Source organism: Lepisosteus platostomus, chromosome 5 (genome assembly GCF_059453375.1).
Source record: "Lepisosteus platostomus isolate fLepPlt1 chromosome 5, fLepPlt1.hap1, whole genome shotgun sequence".
NCBI lineage: Eukaryota > Metazoa > Chordata > Actinopteri > Semionotiformes > Lepisosteidae > Lepisosteus > Lepisosteus platostomus.
This window is the reverse complement of record NC_142615.1, coordinates 25,722,844-25,738,836: the sequence shown is the minus strand read 5'-3', so window position 1 is coordinate 25,738,836 and position 15,993 is coordinate 25,722,844. Positions and strand designations below refer to the sequence as shown.

General features: G+C 40.2%; 1 non-coding gene across 1 annotated transcript; it reads left to right on the top strand.

Annotated features, from left to right (window-relative positions):
* Positions 1–8,131: 8,131 nt before the first annotated feature.
* On the top strand, positions 8,132–8,203 carry trnam-cau (transfer RNA methionine (anticodon CAU)). The gene has a single exon. It is a non-coding gene; the product is annotated as a tRNA-Met (tRNA).
* Positions 8,204–15,993: the final 7,790 nt, after the last annotated feature.

The window sequence follows — 15,993 nt, the reverse complement described above, 5'->3', positions numbered from 1 at the left end:
TTATTGCGAGACAGGCTCACTGTCTGTTCCTCAGGCTGGGACAGGAGATCACACACTGTATTATTATTATCGAGAGACCTGCTCTTTCCTGACTGTTCCTTAGGCTGGGACAGGAGATCATAATCTGCTTTATTATTATTGAGAGACTGGCTCACTCCTGTCTGTTCCCTAGGTTGGGACAGGAGATCACACACTGTATTATTATTGAGAGACGGGCTCACTCCTGTCTGTTCCTCAGGCTGGGACAGTGGATCACATACTATATTATTATAACTGAGAGACAGGCTCACTTTCTATTCCCCAGACTGGGACAGAAGATCACACACTGTATTATTATTGAGAGACAAGCTCACTGTCTGTTCCTCATGCTGGGACAGGAGATCACACAGTTTATTAATATTATTGTTGAGAAACATGCTCACTGTCTATTCCTCTGGCGGGGGCAGGAAATGACACACTGTATTATTAGTATTGAGAGACAGGCTCAGTGTTCCCCAGGCTGGGACAGGAGATCACACACTGTATTATTATTATTGAGATACAGGCTCACTGTCTGTTCCTCAGGCTGGGACAGGAAATGACACACTGTATTATTATTATTGAGAGACAGGCTCGCTGTCTGCTCCTCAGGCTGGGAAAGGAGATCACACACTGTATTATTATTATTGAGAGACAGGCTCACTGTCTGTTCCTCAGGCTAGGACAGGAAGTCACACACTGTATTATTATTATTGAGAGACTGGCTCACTCCTGTCTGCTCCTCAGGCTGGGACAGGAGATCACACACCGTATATGTTACAGATTTGGTAAGAGAAACCGAAACCAGTGAGAGAACCCACTTGCAGGAGCTGACAAAGCCTAGCCATGATCCAAAGAAAGCCACAGTCCAAGGAACGAACCGAGAGTCCAGGGGAAGCCAGAGATCCAAAAGGGAACGAGTTACCGAAGCCAAAGCGTGATCCGAAATCGTAGACAATAGAGCAATCCGATAGTCCAGGGGTAGCCAGAGATCCAAAACAGAGCGTGAGTAACGAAGCCAAGCCGTGATCCGAAAAGCCGTAGTCAAAAGTGGAAAAACCGTAAACCGAAAGCCAGGAAGAACACTAGGTAGAAGAAGGAGTAGCGCAACCAGGAAGCTCGAAAGGGAAACCAATACTGAGCAAGGAGGTAGGGAAAGACAGGTGTTTAAGTAGGATGAGACGGGGGTGTGGTGGTGAAAAGGAAAACTGATAGGAAAACTGATGGAGTAGGGCTACGCCTACTTTTGCCTCTTCCGTTGCCGGGAGGCAGGGATCGTAACAGTACTATTATTATTGAGAGACGGGCTGACTGTCTGTTCCTCTGGTTGGGGCAGAAAATGACACACTGTATTATTATTATTGAGAGACAGGCTCGCTGTCTGCTCCTCAGGCTGGGACAGGAGATCACACACTGTTGTAGTGTGCTCTCACGAGGCACCAGTTCTGTAGGGGTTTGGGCATTTACTGGGACAATTATTAATTGTGGCAGTAAATCACAAAATTGATTCTTTTAATGGTCTTAGTATCCAACCATGCGATATAACTCAAAAAAACGCACACACAGGTACTAATACACGAGGATACATTTATTATTATATGGAATATGCATGTAAACCTAACAGATCTTATCGTAAAGGTTATCAGAATACAAAAGATATATATTCATTCAGTTACAGTTACACATATCTAGAGGACATACGTTCAGTATATCATTCATTTAGACCATTTCGTAATTGAACTTGTTTACAACTTCTACATTAGATACTCAAAACAAGTACATAACTCTTAGGAGTTAAATTGATATCAACTGGTTGGGATAACAATTGAATTCTCGAGCAGTAATGCAGTGAAGTGGAATACTCATCCAATCTCTGGGGATTTAGGTCTCCTGCGGGCTCAATGGCTCCGTGCATGGCTGTGGTGTGCGTCTTGCGACGTTGCGCTGCTGATGCTCTCTAAAGACCGGCTAGTTAGTTTTGGCTGAAACTAGCGAAGTTTGTGCACAGGAAAAAAGATGACTGTGGGTCCCAGCAGGTCAGGAAGAAGACCAGTTCGTTCCTGATGAAGCGATAGTTCTGAATAGTGATTCAGCTGTCCACAGTTCTGACCTGTTCACAAGGCTTGCTGCTGGTGCTAACCTCGGGTGGATCCTTTGGTTACTCTCTGGCAACCTCTGCTCTTGACTCTTAGAACAAAGCAAAGTTCTGGCATTCGGACACACTGGCCGTTCCGTGGTTGTCCAGGCTGAGTCTCAGGATGGTCAGGAGGCGCGCTGCGAGAATGTTCTGCCCTTGGGAGCCTTTCTGCTTCTGGGCCGTCCCGCCCTGGAATTGTCTCACAGCCCTGGAATTCTCCTTTGAATTCCCTTTAGAATAGTCTCGGAGCTCTGTGTTGCCTGTTTTTACCTGTAGGAACTTCAGCTCGTTTATTGGATGAAAGTTTCATGGGCATCAGAGACCCACGTGGGTTGCTCGGCCCTACCAGTCCCTGATTGGTTGATCAAGGTGAGATATGAGTCACTTACTCCTGACACTTAGGAATGCAGTTCAGATGTCCATCTGGCACTCCCTAGACAGATAGGCGCCAATGGATGCCCATTGATCATGATAGCCAGGCTTAGCTAAATGCATCCCCATTTGGGAGCTGTCCCTTATCAAAAGAAAACATCTTTAAATCAGCCTGCCTGAATAGCTTCTCTGTGGCTGCACCACAGAGATGAAGAGAGAGATGGGGCCTCATTTGGGAAAGCACAGCAACACTTAATTCTCTTATTAACAAGCATTGCCGCTACAATTAGTAGGAAGAAAGATACAATGTTTTGAAAATGTAATATGTTTTAAAGGATTAAAGGGAAAAGAAATACTTTATATACGCAAACTAATTCAACTGAGCTCCTCTAAACAATATCGCCTGAAGAATTGCCAAAGCACAGTGTATCAATTTGGGTGACACTGGGGGAAAAGGATCACAACATTGAAAACCACAAGGCTTATTTTCAACATCAAAATTTGTGCTTGAAAATATTTGACAAAAAAAGGAATATTACACGCACGGAAATCAATATTTACCACTAGGATAGAATGCAGCATAGAACAGTTGGATAGAAGGTTAGTGTAACTCTATAGTGCATCACAGAGGTCAGTCTCTTCCCCCTCATTATGCAGGCTGACTTCACTGTCCTCCAGCGATAGTCAGCTGTAATCACTGATGCAGACATGATGTTAATACTCTGACAGCATCTTGGCTGATTTGGTTAAAGTGTTTTCCTATTAAACAGGTGATTCTGCGTTCAAATCCCACCAGTGTCTTTCTTCCTGTCTTGTCTTACAAAATGTATCACTATGGATGATTACATGCAGCTTGATTTTGTTTAATGCAAGTTTTCATTCCCTTTCTGATGGCTCTCTACAGTAATTTTTAAAAGTACTAATCGGGATGGATTACTGTACATATCCTCAGTAAAGGGGAATATATAAGTAGTGACTATCCAAATTGCATTTTTGTGTGAAACACATTTCAGAAAATTGAAAACCAATTTTCAAAACTCACAATAACAAGACAAAGGCAAAACATAAGTTCACTTGCACTTTATGCATATTTACCACAACCTTGCCTTCTGATCATAAAAAGTCTTAATTTTAATATAGCAGTTTTAAATGGGACATTCAGAACATGGCATATGAGAATATATGGTTAACCGAGGATGAGCAAAGGATGATCACACTTTCTGCTTATTGCTATGAACCTACCCCTGGTTATAAAAATGTCTCAAAATTCTGACACTGAGGTGTAAGACACAATGTAACAGGCTCTCATAATCCCGAAATATTTATGTTTAAAATTAAGGTAAATATGTCAAAATATCGAAGTCCAAATGCACGGTGCTAATGTAACAATGCTTGCATGTTCTTAAACAAATCTGCATTGTATTTTTTTAAATATTTCAGCAGAGGATGCAACGGGGGTATAAATGACGACTCGACTTTTTCTTGGGTGAATATGGTTTTCTGGGGAGTTGCGATGTTGGGCATACAGTAATTGGACATTTCCCGGTGATTCTGACACCTGTTAAGCACTCGCATTTCCTGCAAATATTAAAATGGTTAAGGTTTCGCTGAGCAATCCAATCGACCTTTGCGAAGACAATGTTTACATCGCAAAAGAAACCTGTCCCTGGGTGGACTCGAACCACCAACCTTTCAGTGAACAACCGAACGCGCCACACAGACAGAATGGTGGGTCCATCTCTCTCATCACAACTTTCAGGTTAATTTTTTTTTTCTGCCAGCTGGCAATATTTCTTCTGCACTGATAATCAAGAATTGAATTTCATTTCTCGCAAACTGTGTGAATTTCTTGAAATACAAGTTTTCCATAAAGGAATTGAATACATGCATGTTACGAAATCAAGCCCTTTGTGATAGTCCGAAATGGTACGTTATGTACCACGAGATAGGAAAAAAACACATGACTGGGATTTTAAGCTACGTGACCTATGGTCACCAAACTGTGTTGAAGCAAGAGAGCATAAAGTGTGAACGCGGTGACTAGGTTTTTATACTAGCAGGACTATGCTACCACACACATGGTCGCACTACCGCTCAATCAACACAATCAATTACACACAGATGCCCGGATTGTTCTCAGCGTCTAATTAGAACCTGCTTCCAGTCTGAGGCGGGACTCCGTGAAGCCGCCTGAACACTTTCCCGTGTGTATCTGACCCCAACGGAGGAGTTCCACGTAAATTCGACAGAATTAGATCACCCACCGTGTAAAATTTGCTCAGATTCATTTATTGTTCAATTCGTTTCTAATTTCCGAGGACAGTGTGTTAAACTCGCTGTCAGACAGAGTACGGAACATGCGACACGTCCGTCCACACTTTCTTTTATCAAGGGGGCTGTTCTATCAACACGTACCGCAATGAAAATAATTTTACTAATTTTCATGTGTAATTGCATGTCATATTAAAATGTGTAATACAAGTATTTCTTTGCTTCCCAGTAAAGAAATACTGATCAGCTTTTGACATGTTCTGATAATAATTTGTCTAATTTCTCAGAGATTACTTTTGCTTCGCAGCACTGAGAACCTGGAAGCCCGTTTCCGCCAGGGAGTAAAAAAAAACGCACTATGGTATCTCAGAATTGTGACTTAGAATCTCAGAATTGCGACCTAAAAACTCAGAATTTTGACTTTAGATCTCACATTTGCGACTTCGAAATAGCCCATATTTCATTGTCGGAGTTCTGAGATACCAAGTCGCAATTTTGAGTTACTTAGTCGGAATTCTGCGATACCATAGCGCGTTTTTTTAACTCCCTGGCAGAAACGGGCTTTCATACATTTCAATTAGTCTGATCAGTGTAGGACAAGTTAATGTAGAACCATTGCTATGTGTGTCTCTTGTTTGTATATAAATGAATGTCTTTGACAACTTAATGTTAGTTTTTAATTTAGTTTTACGATGTAGGTCATGCGTTAACATATGCACGAGCATACGAAATGTCTCCCTCCTGATTCAGCTCATGCTCCATAGGAGAGAAGCGATTCCTCCTGCTTCTCGTACAACCATATCAGAACAGAAGCCCGTGTCACCCGGCTCTGATTCAAGAACAACTCACATCTTTAGCCCCTTTTTTATTCGTGATCATAATTTTCTAAAGTTATGATCAATATTGAACTTTTTCTAAATAAAACGACAATAATCAAACATACAAAGTATTAGGAGTTGACAGGGTGCCCCTTTGGAATAGTCGTCAGAAAATGTGAGAAAAGGAAAGTTACCTAAGCTCTCACACACAGCATTAGAGATTGGAATCTGATTGTAAAAAAAAAAAACTACCTGTCTCCCCTTCATTTAACGGTGCTGTTGTTTTTATTTTACATGTTGTTAGCATTTTAATGAATTGTTAAAAGATTGATACACAAATCGCTAAATAAGAAAACGTAAAAACCCAACTGTAAGCAGTTGACCATTCATATTCCTGAATTTTAAATCCCTGTGTTTATCTGTGTCCAAGTGCCTGGTGCAGCTATTTTGAAAGCAGAGTCTATGATTTATTGCGGAAGCGCATTTTTGCCACCCAGGAAAAAAATCTTAATTAATAAATACCAAATTATCTCCTAATTACGAGATAGCAACGATGTCATTTGTGTGTATGAACAACCTGTTACATTTGCAATGGCAGTACCTACAGGCTATCGAAAGGTTTGCTGGCACTGTGGGTTTAGTTTTCCTGACAATATGCATGCTGAGAAATGCGCACGGACTGACTTTCTTCTCGCAATGAAAATGTTACCGTTTGTACCTCATGTAAACAGTTCTAACCATTAGCACACTCATATATATCCTGAATCAAGAACGAATGTGACCTAGAATACATTGTACCGCTTCAAACTGAAAGTCAGATATGTAGTCTCAAAACTACATAACTCAGGATTTTTTTTTCCTTGATGGCAGCATTGGCTTCTGTTATTTAGATTCAACCACTGAAGAGGTTGGTTTTGTGTTTTTAGCTATTGAACATAACTGGTAAGTTAAAGTCAGTTCTTGTAACTCTTTCCGCTCGAAAGCGCTGTATTAATACCGGCGCACCTGTCTCCACAGGAAAGTTATTGCTGTTCCAAAACCAATGTACTGCAGCTTGTGGCCACGTGTTCCTGCTGTCAGCATGTGATACCATGTTCTTCCACCGCTAGAAATATTACTGCTCTAGTACAGGAGTAAAAGAAGAAACAAATGCAAACACCGTTTAGAAAAAACACACACGTCTCAGGCCTTAACTATGACAAGGATGGGATTTGAACCTAGACGAGCAGAGCACAGTGGATTAGCAATCCAAAAAAAGACTCCTGTTTAATTTTCTTTTCGCTTGCTCGATTTGTAGTACGCACCTCAATCATTACAACCGGCAAACAAAAGGGCTTCATGTGCCACAGCATTCTGCTGCAGGTACGGTTTGCACCGTGTATTGGGCGAACCCGAATGAAATATTTCAAATATGTGAAGAATTTCATGAAACCTGAAAAAAGAAGATCAAAGCCAATGTCAACAATTCGGAGCCTGTAGGTAGTTTCAACAGAACAAAACGATCTGAAGCCGCAATTCTTTCATAGAGTATTGTGACACTCTACGCTGTTGCTATCACTGCTATATCTGCTGCCGTTGCTTAGAACTCTACTCAGCGGGCAAGTTAGTTGTACAAGGAATAGACTACTTTGAGCCGTCCAAATTCCATTATGTGAATTTAAGCTTTTTTTTATTAATAATCGCATTAGTAATACAATGGGTGCTCAGAAACGTTACTTATTAGCTTATGAAGCAATAGTGTTTCGACAATTTGCGGTCTTCAAAAAGTAAACGCTGAAGTTTTTATACTTCCTTGTGAGCAGATCACCTTTGATTTAGAAAAGGAAAACTTACTCCCCTGTTGCTTTCATTGCAATATCTGAATCGAGACCCAAGCGCTAAGAAAGCTGAAAAACGCAGAAGTCATAAACCCGATTTTAATTTAGATACACATTTTCTGATGCAGCCTTCATTACAAGTCAATTTCTCGAAAGCGTGTTATGTAAAAATGAGAAAAACGAAAATATGTGGATGACAATATTTAAAAGCTGAAGATTTTACTTTTGAGAAATTGTCATTTTATGTATCTAGACGCTTTTCAACCACTGCTTTTAGAACTTTGCTGTGCTTCCTGAATCATTTTCAGTGTTATAAACTGGGTGTGGAAGTAGCGATCACTTTGTAGAGCAGTTGATAGACTGGAGCTGTTCAGACTACTCTTCTTATTTCTCAAATGCTTCCATCATTTTTCTTTCACACTAGGACGCGAGTGTGCACATGTTTGGTTTTCGTTTCACTGATTCTCATTGAAGATTTGTGAATTAAGGAGGAAAAATCAGTTGCTTGGGAAAGCAGAAGGTTTGGTTCTCAACGATCTTGAAGACACGCCCATGTAGTGCAGCGTGTGATATTTGTACTATAAAAGACCAAGTGCTCAAAGTGACGTCTGCGTTTACCGTTTAGACTTTTCATCTCGGGCGCACTTTTAGAAAGCAAAGATAGAGCAGTTGTGTTGAATCACACTATGACAGCTGTCAGCAGAGTGGCGCAGCGGAAGCGTGCTGGGCCCATAACCCAGAGGTCGATGGATCGAAACCATCCTCTGCTATACACACCGTCAGTCTAATGAAGTGAATTTAAACTGTTTTTTTTCTCTCGTGTGTGTGCAAGCTTCACACTTACTGTATTCGTTAATCTTTACCAATAGCAGATGCCCAAATGTATCTTTGGTTGTTCTGCGATCCTTCATAGTTTCCTCAATTCCTTCAAATGAACATCCATATCAAAGCAATTATATATACATTACAATTAAGGTACATATTAAAAATATCAACGCACATTTGTATAATGCTCATTTAATAATGATTGTCAAGGATTGTCAAGTTCTCCAACAAATCTGTGTTCTAATTTTAAAATATTTTTGCTAAGGATACAACGGGTGTATAAATGAATTCTCCCAACAGCCAGTTAAAGAAAAATTCCACACGTGAGGATGGTTTCTTGGACATTGACTTAGGTACTTAATTGTTTACTTGTTGTAGTTGCACACGAGTAAAACACGAAGATTTCCTGCAACATTCAAGAGGGTTTGCGAAGAAATCCCTTCAATTTTTAGCGGAGATTATGTTTACATCATCACAATCTGAAGCGCGTCCCTGAGTGCGTTTGACCCAGCAGCCCTTTGTTTAACAGCTGCACAGGGACACATTCCCATTGCTTTTCACAAATCACTGGCATTTGTTTGCAGCATTTCTTCTGTCCTGAGAAGCAAGATTTGTATTTTATCTTTCAGAAGTTGTATGAATTTCTTGAAGTTCAGAAACAAATTGTTCCAGAAAAGAAATGAACACTTGCTTCAAAGTAAATAAAGACGTATGTGTCTCTTGCTGTGTGTGCTCTTATCTGTCCATCTCTCTCTCCTCTTCTCTCTGGCAGTCAGTGTAGAGTATCTGAAGGGGATGTAACACCACTTGGAAAAGAAGAAAAATTCTCAGGCAGAATAAAAAATCATTATTCTCTTCTCAGTCAGATTCACAGCTCAGACTCACACTCAGACAGAAGCTCAACTCCGTACTGCTCTCTATCCTCACAATCCAGAACTAGAAGATATTCAGACAATCAGTGCTGCTACATGAACAATATCAGACAGAACAGCCTGGACTCATGTCACATTTCCCCCTTTTTTCCTTCCTCCCAGCCCTCTTAGAGACATAGAAGTGCTCCTGGTTCTCCTCTCTGTGTACTGGGCTCAGGGGTCACTGATCTGTCAGTTGTGGGCTCTGTTCCAGGTCGAAAGCAAGAAGGTTCTATTAACGCTTTCTAGGACTTCCAGCCCTTCAGTATTACTTTCTTTACTGTATGTCAGCCTCCCAAAATGTTTATAAATGTTTTATAACACATATGAGTGTGGAATTATCTTATTATTTATATATAGTATTTATGTAATAAACAACAGTAGTGACACTATGATCAGTATATTGATTATTTGTAGCCGATGGTCCGATGGTCGTGTCTACAATAGTGACCATTTGACCAGTCTGTAGCTCTGGGCAGTGGGACTCAGATCACACAGAAGACCCGTCTGTGTGTGATTCCATACGAGCCCTGGGATTCAGCTACTCTAACAAATGTCTCATAGACCGTCTTATAAATTTACAATTAGATGAAGTCATGTAACAGTTTTACAGATAATTTAAATAATCAGACAGCAGTTTTGGCAGTGGATACATCTCCACATGGGGGAAAGAAACTGAAATATATGTGCTCACTGTAAAGTAGGAAGAGGTGGTCAGTCAAGCAAAACAACTTTGCAGATAATGTGAAGTGACATTGTTTTGTGTCAATCAGCTCACAGATTTCGCTTCATGTGCCTTAAGCTGTGCAATTTGTATGGTTGTTGAATGAGATTGATTTCTTCACAAGCCCAGTCAATTGCCAGTGGAGAGCTTGCCGACGCACACCTTCATGAAGACTCTCTTTAAGATTTCATTGTCAAGTCGCCTCCTTTGCATACAATAGTAGCACCGACACTAAGAGAAAGGATGAGAAATGGCGTTTATCAAGCGATTGCAGTGTTTGTTTGACTGAGGATCCTTGTGTGCTGAACTGGCCTCTGGAGAAGTGTAGTGCAGTAAAACAGAAGGTTTGTGTCACTCAAGATTGTTACAGAACAGAACAATACAATTACAATACTTTTGTGAGAGTAAATATTACTGGTGCATCACAGTTCTTATAATGGTGAAAACAGGAGCACCTTCTCTACAATTTTGACTGAAGTATTTAAACGGAAAGAAATAATATCACTATGCAATTCATAAATGCAATTGAGCTCCTCTAAATGTTCTAGTCTGATGAAACAATGTATAGAATTAGGTGACAATATCGAAATTAATTCAAATGCACAAGATTAATTTTCAGCAACAAAAAAAGTGCTCGGAAATATTTTACAAGAATGAAACCTAACATTCACCTAAATAAACATTCACCCTCTACATAAGTAGAGAACAGTAGGACAGAAGGTTAGTGTCACTGGACACTGCGTCAGAGAGGCCGATCTCTTCTCCCTCATTATGCAGGCTTACCCACTCATGATGAACTGTCCTCCAGCGATACTCAGCTGCCATCATCGACTCAGACATGACGTTCATGTACATATTATACCTTAATATGGCACTGCGTTACAATAATTTGATCAAAACAACTGGTGAATAAATAATAATCAAATATTTTTTCCTTTCTTTTAGTAGCTAAAGACCAAAAAAGAAGCATTTATTCTTTTCCTCTCCTACCAGCCCTTACAAGTCACCCAGTTTTTAATTTAGAGCTGGATTAAAGCTCTAGTCTCTTTGGGGGTGTGAGTTGGAATCCCACTGCTGCCAAATATCTCCAACTATCTCAGTGTTAAGAAGCAAAAAACACACATTTGCTGCAGAAGTAACAGGAGAATTTGTGCCATTCAGCCTTATAGCGTGATGTCATTTTCTCATGCTCATTTTTAGATGCTTGTGATCGAATCTATGATTCTTATGAGTGTGCCCTCCATAAAGGTAGCAGATATAACGTGCCACGTTTTCAGAGAATCGCATTAAATACAGGTCAGAAGAGGCGACAAAGTGTCCGCTAGGCAGTTCAGCGATTTCAACAGTGTTCTCTGTTGTTTAGGTCCAGAATGACACCCGTTACAACACACAGTGTCAGGCATCAAAAAGACTTCCCAAAACCCTGATCCTCTCCTTGATCCGGTGATGGCATCCAGATATTTCCTGCAACAAAGCCAGGATACAATCTTCAACAACACGAGTGAAAGGCTAATTCCCAACCTTTGCAATCCTTTGCAAAGAAGGACCGCATGTGCTCAATGTTAAATGCACTGTTCATTATTATTAATCATAATAATAATCTTTGCATTATATAGTGCCTTTAAAGGTGGCTTTCCAAAGCGCTTTACAGAATGAAACCAATAAAGTTAAAAAAATACACAAGATAAGCAGGATGAGAATACACAGTTAGAGAAGACAATAGATGGTGGTATTAAATACAGTAGGAACAGAGGGGTAAAGAATAGTTCATTAAAGGCTCTTCTTTGTCAATTCAATGAAATGTTTCAGAAATGCTGAACGATTGATGTGTTTCACGCGAAGCGCGGGCTCTCCTTTGCTTACAAATATTTTTTTTCCACCAATTTACTCAACTACGATTTTTGCTGAGCATTTTGTTTGATTGCTTCCTATTGTATACTGCACTGATTTCTGTATTGTTCAATTTCCCTGTTGATTTTAATTTCTTGTTTTCTAAGACAATCAGACCAGCTGTTCTGACCATACCTTGCACTGGAGCCACTCTTTTCTTTCCAAAGGCGTGGAGAGAGATGCTACTGCAGGTAACACCCCATGAGAAACATCATGGGCATCTGTAAAAGCTCTCTACCTGCCCGCTCCCCACACCGACGTGTGTGAGCAGGGATTTAAAGGGACATTTTGAAGTGTAGAAACATTTTATTGTTACATACTTTTTCTGTGCAGTTAGTTCTCCTTCAACTCCGCCCAACAACAGAGGTCAGTTTTAATACAGGAGTAAAGGCACATTGCACATCTGCAAAACATCACATACAGGTTTAGGGAGAGCTACATCAGTGATTGGAAGGTAGGAAGTTTCGGGTCACTTTTTTATTATAGATTCAAGCAGCCCTGAATACCTTTTCAAGAAACATTTCAGAATCCCAGTCACGTCCAGTATGATTGCTACACAGGTCTACAGTATACAATCAGAATACTGTTTGTGCGTTATATAAAACACACCGCCCAAAGTATTTCTAAAACAGGAATTACACGTTTCTGAATGCGCCCTCCTTTATAAATAAAATAAAAGGTCTGAAGCCTGCTCCAAAGAAGCACTATATTCAGAGCTGACAAAGAAGTGATAGGAAACATCTCGGAAAACGAAGGTGCAGTCATTTCCAAGCATCGCACAACAAGAGCTGAACCCACCCGACGTTCTCCAAAAGAGTAAGGTGTTGGGAGTGTGGCTGGGTGGTCTAAGTGCTGGGTTTGTGCTCCATTTTCTTCGCTGGGTTAGGTTTGAATCTTGCCGCTGCTAAGTGTTGGTGGGTTAAGACCTTCCTTCTATTGCGAGTTCAATGGGTAAAAGCTTTGCTTGACAGTCTGTCGAGAGACTGAACTAGGTGTTTCAAGATAGTCTTTGTCAGCTTAACATCAAGGCATAAAAAAGCCTCATTTTGTGTTCCCAACAGCAATGCTCTTTGGTCCCTTCAGCATTATGCAGGGAACAACATCTGCCGTGATCACTTTTGAGTCAGTGTGAATCGTAGTGTGCCGCAATTGTTTTTTAAATTGGTTTTGTAGGCATGGTGCATTTTTCTGTGAAACTTGAATGCTGTGCTTTTTCACGCAGAATCATCGGCAGGAGCAAAGCTTATTCAATCTTTGCGCACAGCGCTCCATCAGAAATACTTTGTCCAAGTTTTGAAGAGATTGTGGGATTCTCTGCACACGTTCACATCGCGTACCTCAGACAACACCACCATTCGATGGGAAATTGTTTCTGCTTCTTGCAGTTGTTCCTGTGGTTGCAGTAGTTACAAAGTTGCACTTTCCTCCACCTTCTGCTGTAGTATTCACTGGGTGAGCTTCATCATTTGGCTCAGAAAGGTCAACTGTGCTTCGGAAAAAATCAGCTGCAGTGTCGTTATTTTGTCGGTGAGTATGGCTGTCTTTTAAAGCACATGAAAAACACGAGTTTGTGGATTTCTCCAAATAGCAATGAATTCAGTTGTGCAGTGCTTTACTGCTTTCAGAGGGTCTTTTATCGACGCTGCTATAGTAGAGAAGTGACATAATCACAAACGCAACCATTTGTGCTGGCTGTTTCACTAAGTATTAAGCTTTTTCAACTATCACATGATTTAACTAATTTAACATCATCTCCAAGAGAGCACCTCGCACTGCTCACTGAGCTGATGTATGTGCCCATTTCTCAAAAATGAAATATCATCTGAACTGATTTTTTCTATTTTAAATGCTTTCCTACTCTTTTAATATTTCAGTTAAATCTTTTATTTTGAAGTACTTTCCATTGATATTAATCCTAGTCCCGATGAACGATTCTGGGACATGGTGTACCTTGAATAATGTTCTTATAGGTTTCAGTTTGGAAAAGTGCGCTCTCCAGAAGCTACCGAAACCTCCAATGGTCGCACAAAGCTTAATGCAATAGCAACGTTTGGGGTTGAAAAAGAATATTACTTGCCATGAATACAAACACTGTTACATGAGGTGCGGAAGGACTATTTTAGCTCAGATCATCAATTTATCTTACATTTCTACTCCATTAATATCGCTATTGAGTGCTAAAGGTAGGTCCTGTCAATACTTCATGAGATCTTCTTAAGAAAACTTAAAAAAATATATTTCCAGTGCTGAACAAAAAGTAAAAAATACCGATTATGTGCAACTGATAAAATCTCTTTTCCAGGGATGTTGTAGCCACATGCAAATTACTTTATCAGCTTTAAAAGTTTCTTTTGCATTTATAAGACGATCAGCATGACACTCAAAACATACCTGTATTCAATAAGCACTGAGTCTGCTGGCTGAGCAAGTTGCCTCCTCACACATAATAGCAGTCCTGAAGCTAAGATAAATTAAGCAAAATTGCTTTTATTGGGCACTTTTCATATCCGATGAGCTTGACATCTCCCAAGGGTGACGGAGTTCTTTTGCGACACTGCTTTTCCCTTTTTTCTTCTCTCTGTACTCTGATGGAAAAAAACGAGAAATCATGTAAGGGAAAAAAGTATTTTTTTTCATGGAGAAAACGTGCACCAGGAAATGTTTTGTTTTGAAGAAGTGATTTAACATGATACATGACCTAATTTACTGGAGTAAATGCTAACACTGCAAGGTCTGCTTTACTACAAGAGAGAAGTAGAGTGAAGATGTCATAATTTCACTGCATTGTTGAAGAAAACATTTTTTCTTTGAATTCTAAATCAATCAGAATTTCAGAGTGACACACAAACCCTTTGTCTGTTTTAAAGATATGATATTTTAAAACTGATAAAAATGTAGAAAACACATTTCTCACTTAGAAATTTTAGATGGGGTGGTGTATTACTAGTATTGCAGTGCTGAACTCACCATGGTGCAATTCGGTTACATGATTGGCCAGTGGTTTAATGGATAACGCATCTGATTTTGCATCATGAGATTGTAGGTTTGACCGGATTTGTGTGATTTTAAATCAGGCTCCTCAGAAATAGATGTCCATTATGTGAATGAACCGCACCTGAAAGCAAACGTTGGGTCGGGTTTCCTTTCTTTCCTGCATGAAATAGCAAATCGTTACAAAAAGCACCAGCTAATGTCCAATAGCGTTGGTCATTTTAATTAACATGAATATACTGTAAGGTCTTGGTACATGGGAGTGGATTTCATCCACAATTTAAAAAAGGGCAAATAATATTTATTTGATTTAATACAAAAGTGACCTAAAACTCTGTAACTTTCAGGTTAGCTTGAACCTGTAATAAAAAAGGGGCCTGAAACTTCCATTCTGTGATGTAACTGTCTCTAGAGTCGGACGTGATGTTTCACGGATGTGCAGTGTGCCTTTTCTCTTGTCGTGTTCAAAATGACTTGCTGTGTAATCTCTTGAATGCGTGTTCTGTACTGCTCTGTTATTTCATTTAGATCATCTATGTGGTATACAGATAAAACTGGACTGCATGGTGTAATTTCTGGGTTCAGCAGAAACACATCAACCGATCTCAACATGATTTGAGCACACAACCTTCTGATGTGGTGTCAGATGTGCTACCATTGCGCCACAAGGTCACTCCTTAGAAGTGCTTTTAATTCCCCCAAGGAGAAAAATCAGCGTCCCTGAAAAAGTTTTTTTTTCATTCTCTCCTGCTCTTCCAACGAGGGTCGCTACTTCCCAGACCACAGATTATTCTTCCTGTCCGGCTCTCACACAGAGAGCAGACACACCATCTCCACTAATGTGTTTACTACATCTATAGATCTGACCCCCTACAGCCCTGAAATTCCTGGACAGGATCCCATATTGAGCAGTATTTCTCCCGTTGTGAACTTACAGTGTGTACACAATGCACTTTATACACAAAGTAAGTGTTTTTGTAACTCTAGGACGTTTTGTGAAAATGTTACTGGCATGCCAAAATCGCCCCTTCAACTGAATAGTCCCACCCCCGTCAGTTTTGGATAAAAGGTTTGGATAAAAAGTTTTTGAACACTTTCACTTAACTTGCGCCGTAAAAAATAGTTGTACTTTGTCAATGGTCAGATAACTACACTAACCCCGAATTCACAGTTACTACATCGGACTGTTTGATGTGCAGGAGGGCTATCCGTCCAGGAA